The sequence below is a fragment of the Tamandua tetradactyla genome, chromosome 5 (genome assembly GCF_023851605.1).
Source record: "Tamandua tetradactyla isolate mTamTet1 chromosome 5, mTamTet1.pri, whole genome shotgun sequence".
In the NCBI taxonomy this organism is placed as follows: domain Eukaryota; kingdom Metazoa; phylum Chordata; class Mammalia; order Pilosa; family Myrmecophagidae; genus Tamandua; species Tamandua tetradactyla.
In genome coordinates, this window is record NC_135331.1 from 194,154,512 (window position 1) to 194,161,564 (window position 7,053).

At 37.1% G+C, this 7,053-nt stretch overlaps 1 non-coding gene across 1 annotated transcript; it reads left to right on the top strand.

Annotated features, from left to right (window-relative positions):
• The first annotated feature begins 3,167 nt into the window (after window positions 1-3,167).
• LOC143685377 (U6 spliceosomal RNA) lies at window positions 3,168-3,274 on the top strand. The gene has a single exon (XR_013176619.1). It is a non-coding gene; the product is annotated as a U6 spliceosomal RNA (small nuclear RNA).
• The last annotated feature ends 3,779 nt before the right edge of the window (window positions 3,275-7,053 follow it).

Sequence of the window (7,053 nt, forward strand, 5' to 3'; positions counted from 1 at the left end):
GAGTCCAGTACACCTGTTATGGTATTCCCAGACCCATGCATGTACATCTGCCTCCAATCACATCACTCAGCTCTGAGAACCACACTTTACACCAGTCCTAGAACCAAGAAATGGCAGAGACCTCAGCCTCACTTCCAAGCTCTGAAAATGTGACGACGTGTGCAGCGGGTCACGTCTGCACCCAATCCATGAAAGTGTAATGCCAACCTGCTGCCACAACTCTACACATGTGCACAAAGGGCCCCCTGCCTTAGACCAGTGCACACCATGGTTATATCCCAGAGACCAGTGCTCCTGCATAGCTAGATCCTTGCTGGCCGTAGGGCACCCACACTAACAAGCACCAGGGTAACATCTTCAACCTGCTTTCATACCCACCCTGAAACAACCCGTACTGAGTGCTCCATCCCATGCCCTCCTCCCTGCTGTACATCCGTCAAGATCCGTCAAGCAAACACAAGGTCTTAGATTAATGAGAGAAATCAACTCCCAAAGTAAATAAATCAAGATATTTACATGAGACAAAGACAGCCAAAGATCACTAAGCTATCACAATAAGACAGGTATACTGCTACCTAATGACCAAATGAAAACAACTGAGGAGACACAGACATTGGAACAACTACTCAAAGATGTTCATATAACTCTACTTAATAAAATAAGTGGGATAGCAAAAGACTAAAGGAGATCAAGAAGACAGTAGAAGAGCACAAAGAGGAATTTGAAATAATAAATTGAAAAATAGCAGAAATCACAGAGATTAAAGACTCTGTTGACCAAACAAAAAACATACTTGAGGCACACAACACCAGATTTGTAGAGACAGAGGGAAGAATAAATGATATAGAGAACAGGATAATTGATTTTGAAAACTCAAAACAGCAAATTGGCATAAAAGATGGAAACAATTGAGTGGGAACTCAAGGAAATGATAGACAACGTGAAACACACAAATAAAAGAATCATTGGTGTCCAAGAAGAATAGAGGATATAAGAGTATGAAGAGTTGTTGAGGATACAATGGGGGAAAACTTCCCAACTTCATAAAGGACATAAATATGCAAGTCAAAGAAGCCCAATGTACTTCAAACAGAATAAATACAAATACCCCTTCCCCAAGGCACATACTAATCAGTTTGTCAAATGTTGTAGAGAAGCAGAAAATCCTGAAAGCAGCAAGAGAAAAACAATCTCCCACAAAGAAGGGAAATGAAATAAGACCAAGTTCAGGCTCATCTATATGCTATCTACAGGAGACGCAGTTGAGACCCAAAGACAAAAACAGGATGAAAGTGAAAGGTTAGGAAAAGGTATTTCATGCAAACAACATTCAGAAAAGAGAAGGCGTATCCATACTAATATCCAACAAATTAGGCTTGAATTATCAAACAATTAAAAGAGACAAAGAATGACACTACAGTTTAATAAAAGGGGCAATTCAACAAGAAGACATAATAATAAATATTTATGCACTGAGCCAGAGTGCTCCAAAATACACGAGGCAAACAATAAAAAGAGAAATAGACACATATACCATAATAGTTTGAGACTCAGTTCCCTACTCTCATAAATGAACAGAACATCTAGCCAGAAGATCAATAAAGAAACAGAGAATTTGAATAATACAATAAATGAACTAGACTTAACAGAGTTATAGAACAATACACCCTGCTACAGCAGGATACACCTTTCTCTCAAGTGCTCATGGATCATTCTCAAGTACAGATCATATACTGGGTCACAAAAAAAGTAACAATAACTTTAAAATGGTTGAAAACATGTAAAATACTTTCTCAGATCATAAAGGAATGAAGTTGGAAATCAATAACCAGCAGAGGGCCAGAAAATTCACAAATGTATGGATGTTCAACAACACACTCTTAAACAACCAGTGGGTCAAGGGAGAAGTTACAAGAGAAATCAGTAAATATCTTGAGACAAGTGAAAATGAAAACACAATATATCAAAATCTATGGCATGCAGAAAAGGCAGTGCTAAGAGGGAAATTTATTGCCCTAACAGCCTATATCGAAAAGGAAGAAAGAGCAAAAATTGAGGAATTAACTGTTCACTTGGAAGAACTAGAGAAAGAACAACAAACTAACCCCAAAGCACAGAAAAGGAAAGAAATAAGAAACATTAGAGCTAGAAATCAATGAAATTGAGAACATGAAAGCAATCAAGAAAGTCAACAAAACCAGAATTTCATTTTATGAGAAAATCAATAAAATTGACAGATTCTTCACAAGGTTGACAAAAACAAGAAGAGTGAGGATGCAAATAAAATCAGAAATGAAAGAGGAGACATAACCACTGACCCTGCAGAAATAAAGGAGGTAATGAGAGGACACTTTGAACAACTTTATGCTAATAAGCTAGACAACAAAGATTAAATGGACAACTTCCTAGAAAGGCATGAAAAAGAATCACAGACTTGAAAAGAAATAGATGACCTCAATAAACGAATCACAAGTAAAGAAATTGAATCAGTCATTAAGACACTCCCCTCAAAAGCAGTCCAGGACCATATGGCTTCACATGTGAATTCTACCAAACATTCAAGAAAGAATTTGTAACAATCCTGCTCAAATTTTTCAAAAAAATTGACAGGAGTTAAGCCTAACTCATCCTATGAAGCCAATATCACCCTTATACCAAAGCCAGGAAAAGATACAAGAAAAGGAAATTACACACCAATCTCTCTAATGATTATAGATGTAAAAATCCTCAACAAAATTTTTGCAAATCAAATACTGCAGCACATTAAAAGAATTATACAGCATGACCAACTTGGACTCATCGAGGTATGCAAAGATGATTCAACTAAGAAAATCAATTAATGCAATACACCATATCAACAAATCAAAGCAGAAAAACCACATGATCACCTTGATTGAAACATAAAAGGCATTTGGCAAAATTCAACATCCTTTCTTGTTGAAAATACTTCAAAGGAAACAAATAGAAGAGAGCATCCTCAACATGATAAAAAAATATTTGAAAAATGTAGAGCTTACATCATCCTCAATGGGAAAAAACTAAAGCTTCCCCACTAAGATGAGGAAGAAGACAAGGATGTCCACTCTCACCATTGTTATTCAACATTGTGTTGGAAGTTCAGGAAAAGATACAAGAAAAAGAAACACAAGGCGTCAAAAGTGGAAAGAGTGCTCACTTCAGCAGCACATATGCTAAAAATTGGAACAATACAGAAAAGATTAGCATGGCCCTGTGCAAGGATAACACACAAATTCGTGAAGCATTCCACATTAAAAAAGAAGAAGAAGAAGAGAAAAAAGTGGAAAGAAAGAAGTTGAACTCTCACTGTTAGCAGATGATATGACACAATATGATGAAAACCCAAAAAAAAAATCCACAGCAAAACTGCTAGAGCTAACAAATGACTACAGCAGAATGGAAGGTTACAAGATCAACACTCAAAAATCTGTAGTGTTTCTATATGCTAATAATGAGCAATCTGAGGGGGAAAACAAGATAAAATCCATTTACAATTGCAACCAAAAAAATAAAATAGGAATAAATTTAATTAAGGATACAAAAGACCTACACAAAGAAAACTACAAGAAATTACTAAAAGAAATCACAGAAGACCTAAATAAATGGAAGGACATACCATGTTCATGGATTCAAAGATTATATAGTTAAAATGTCAATTCCACTTAAATTGATTTATAAATTCAATGCAATATCAACTAAAATCCCAAAAAAATTACTTTGCAGAAATAGAAAAATCAATGACCAAATTCACCTGGAAGGACAGGGTGCTCTGAATAGCTAAAAATATCCTGAGATAGAAAAATGAAGTTGGAGGTCACACACTATCTGACTTTAAAGTGTTTTATGAAGCCACAGTGGTCACAAGAGCATGGGACTGTCATAAAGACAGATACACTGACCAATGGAATAGAATAGTGTTCATATATAGACCCTCTAATCTATGGACAAGTGATCTTTGATAAGGCAGTCAAGCCATTTAACCTGGGACAGAACAGTCTCTTCAATAAACGGTGCTTGAAGAATAGGATATCCACATGCAAAAGAATGAAAGAGGATCCATGTCTCATACCCTGTAGAAAAATTAACTCAAAATGGATCAAAGACCTAAACATTAGATATAAGACCATGAAACTTTTAGAAGAAAATGTAAGGAAACATCTTATAAAAATTATAATAGAGACAGTTTCCAAGATCTTACACCCAAAGCATGAGCATTGAAGGACAAACTAGACAAATGGGAACTCCTCAAAATTAAACCTTTTTGTGCATCAAAGAACTCAGTCAAGAAAGTAAAAAGACAGACTACACAATGGGAGACAATATTTGGAAGCAGCATATCAGATAAGGGTCTGATATCCAGAATATATAAAGACATTGTTCAACTCAACAACAAAAGACAAACAACCCAATTACAAAATCGTCAGAAGACATGAACAGACACTTCTCAGAAGAGGAAATACAAAACGCTAAAAGGCACATGAAAAGATGCTCAACTTCCCTGGCTATTAGGGAAATGCAAATCGAAACCACAATGAGACACCATCTCACACCCACCGGAATGGCCATAATCAATAAAACAGAAAACAACAAATGCTGCAAAGGAGGAGGACAAAGAAGCGCACTTATCCACTGTTGGTGGAATTGTAAAATGGTCCAACTGCTGTGGAAGGCAGTTTGGCAGTTTCCTCAGGAAGCTAAGTTTAGAATTGTCATATGATCCAGCAATACTATTGCTGGGTATCTATTCAGAGGACATGAGGGCAAGGACACAAATGAACGTCTGCACACCAGTGTTTAAAACAGCATTATTTGCAATTGCGAAGAGATGTAAACAGCCCAAATGTCCATCAACAGACAAGTGGCTAAACAAGCTGTGGTATATACATACGATGGAATATTATACAGCTGTAAGACAGAATAAAGTCATGAAGCATGAAACAATGTAGATAGACCTTGAGGACATTATGCTGAGTGGAACTAGCCAGAAGCAAAGGGATGAATACCCTATGGTCTCACTGATATGAACTAATATTAATGAATGAACTTGGAGAATTCCAGGTAAGAACAAAGGTCATCAAGAGATAGAAACAAGGTAGATATTGGGTCATTGGAAGGGAGGGCATAAGGATTGTGCAACAGGAATGATTGTAAAATTTCAGAAATGGATAGCAATATTATCTGATAGAAGCACAATAATGTAACCACTGAATAAAGCTGATTGTGAGAAGAATAGTGGGAGGCAGACTGGGGGGCACATATAAACCCAGAAGAAAAGATAGATGATAAAGACTAAGATAGTATAACCTAGGAATGCCTAGAGTGTACAATGATAGTGACTAAATTCACAAATTAAAAAATGTTTTTGCATGAGGAAAAACAAAGGAATGTCAATATTGCAGGGCCTTGGAAATATATGGTCATTCATATTCTAAAACTTCATCTTCTATGGGAGACTAAAGCAAAAAATGTTCACTTGGTACAAAATTTATATTTTGACTAGTGCACTTCTTAATACAACTTACATGGACGGGTTAATTGAACACCATAAGTATATGGAACCTTGAATAGGGCATGAGATTTTGTATGTTTGTCCAGTGTTATGCCCTGATAAATCCAAGAGTGATTTGAACAATGAATGAGGAAGAATATGAAAAGTCCTGTTCAGGGAATGGCAAGAAATGGGGAAAATTTGGTGTCAGCATTTGGAGAATTTCTGATATTCTCACAAAGAGTGGGACAACAAAATCAATGGGCCAAGCCAACAATCTTGGGGCTTATCCCCACAAAGGATAGGCTAAGCTGACTTAAAATTGGGGCTAAGAGTCACTCCCAGAGAACCTCTTTTGTTGCTCAGATGTGACCTCTCTCTCTGTCAGCCAAGAGAGTAAGTGAACTCACTGCCTTCCCCTTCTCCATGTAGGACATGACTTCCAGGGTTGCACACCTCCTCAGAAATGTGAAACAGAAATCCAAGAATGGGCTAGGACTCAGCATCAATAGATTGAGTAAACCTTCTTGACCAAATGTGGGAAGAGAGAAATAAGACAAAATAAAGTGTCAGTGGCTGAGAGATTTCAAACAGAGTTGAGAGCTTATCCTGGAGGTCATTCTTATGCATTATATAGATATCCTCTTTTCAGTTTAAGGTGTACTAGAGAGGCCAGAAGGAAATGATGAAACTGTGGAGCTGTGTTCCAGTAGCCATGTTTCTTGAAGATGACTGTATAATGATATAGTTTTCACAATGTGACTGTGTGATTGTGAAAACCTTGTGTTTGATGTTCCTTTTACCTAAAGAATGGACAGATAAGTAAAAAATATGGATTAAATATAAATAAATATTGGGGAGAACAAATGTTAAAACAAATTGAGTAGATTGAAATACTAGTGATAATGAAAGGGTGTGGTAAGGGTTATAGAAAAAAATAGGGGTAACAGATGTTAAAATATATTTGGTATATGGAAATAGTGGTGGTCAATGAGAGGAAAGGATAAGGGGTATGGTATGTATGCGTTTTCTTTTTTCTTTTTATTTCTTTTTCTGGAGTGATGCAAATGTTCTAAGAAGTGATCATGGTCATGAGCATACAACTATGTGATGACATTGTGAGTCATTGATTATACACTGTTCTAGTTTGCTAGCTGCCAGAATGCAATATACCAGAAATGGAATGGCTTTTCAAAAGGAGAATTTAATGAGCTGCTCGTTTACAGTTCTAAGGCTGAGAAAATATCCCAATTAAAACAAGTCTATAGAAATGTCCAATCAAAGGCATCCAGGGAAAGATACCTTGGTTCAAGAAGGCCAGTGAAGTTCAGGGTTTCTCTCTCAAGTGAGAAGGCACATGGTGAACACAGTCAGGGCTTCTCTTTTGGCTGGAAGGGCACATGATGAACACAGTGTCATCTGCTAGCTTCCTCTCCTGGCTTCCAGTTTCACGAAGCTCCCCGGGAGGCGTTTTCCTTCTTCATCTCCAAAGGTCACTGGCTGGTGGACTCTCTGCTTCATGGTGCTGCAGCATTCTCTGCTCTCTC